The sequence below is a fragment of the Lipotes vexillifer genome, unplaced genomic scaffold, assembly GCF_000442215.2.
Source record: "Lipotes vexillifer unplaced genomic scaffold, Lipotes_vexillifer_v1.1 scaffold835, whole genome shotgun sequence".
Classification (NCBI taxonomy): domain Eukaryota; kingdom Metazoa; phylum Chordata; class Mammalia; order Artiodactyla; family Lipotidae; genus Lipotes; species Lipotes vexillifer.
Genome location: NW_006774135.1, coordinates 2,202,407 through 2,203,770, shown reverse-complemented (window position 1 = coordinate 2,203,770; position 1,364 = coordinate 2,202,407).

The following is a 1,364-nucleotide window of genomic DNA, read 5'->3' as shown; positions in this document are numbered from 1 at the left end:
CCCCCCGCTCCCAGGGTAGACCTGTTGGCTACTGGGGAACTATGCCCTCCACCTCGCCAAGGACTTCTGGTTCTCCAGTCTCTGGCGCAGCACCAACAGCCGGCACTACGGGGCCCACCTGTAGGTGCCAGGCATCATTCTAAGCACTTTAGATATGGCATCTTGGTTACTGTTCTCCCAATCCTCTGGGGCAGGGGCTATTACTGCCCTTTTTCACAAATGGGTAAACTGAGGCTTGGAGTGGTTAGGTGACTTGCTTAAGGTCCCTGACTTGTAAGTGGCGAAGATGGGATTTGAACCCTAACATTCTGACCTCCACACCTACACGATTAACCACTGCACCATACTGGCCCTGCCATGGGGCTGCCCTGCGGAATTTGGAGACAGCTACCCTGTTCTCCAGAACCTTCACCAGGACTTCGAGACAGGGCTGAGCTTCCTGTGGCCATTCCTCTGGTAGCCTCCTGCTGACACCCTGGCAGCTTCTGGTACCCGCCCAACTTTTTATCTTATTTTTAAAATCACATGCATAATCCATACATTCATACATTGCAAGTTTTTAAATATTGTCTTTTTGTTCTCAATAAAATTCTTTTTTCACTTTTATTGAGTAAATCGAAAGATGGGTGCTGGATTTTTGGTATACAATGCATTTTCCCCCAAAGCTAATTATTAAGGTTAAAACAAATAAACGGCAACAACGTCAGCAAACAAAACAAAAGAAAACCATTGAGCAAATGGCTCCCAAATGTCCAGTATTTAATAAACAGGCCACATATACGTGGACCAAATGACCTCTGGTCAGAGATGAACAGCACACTTCCCCCGCCCGCCCCCACCCCAGCCCCTTGCTGATTGACAATGGTCTGTCTACCTGTCACCCAGGTATTCATGCAGACACGTGCATACTTTGTGCAAATCCACTTACAGACCAGACAAAAATACAAGCTGAGTAAGAAGGTAATAATAACTACCCCCCCACCCCGCAGTCCAGGGCCTAAAAGAAGGGTGAGTGCGAGGAAAGGAGGACCGGGAGAGAAGGGATCCAGGAAAGACGTGTCACCTCTGGCCAGGCCGGCGGCCCAGGGACCACATTCTGACCCATCCTTTCCCCAGTTGGAACAGACTCAGGAGGCAGACAGGTGGGGCACCCGGGCCAGCTCAGGGCCACCCAGAGATGCCGCTCTGGAACCTGGCTCCCTGGGACCAGCTTAGGGGTCATGCCCAGTTCTCCGGGGCCAGGGAAAGACCTGGGTTTCACTCAGCCTTGTGAGGAGTGGGGCGGCTAACGCCTCCGGATCGGTAACAGCCCTCGCAGGTGCAGAGGGAGTGGGGGCCGGCAGGGAGGGGCTCGTCAGCAACAG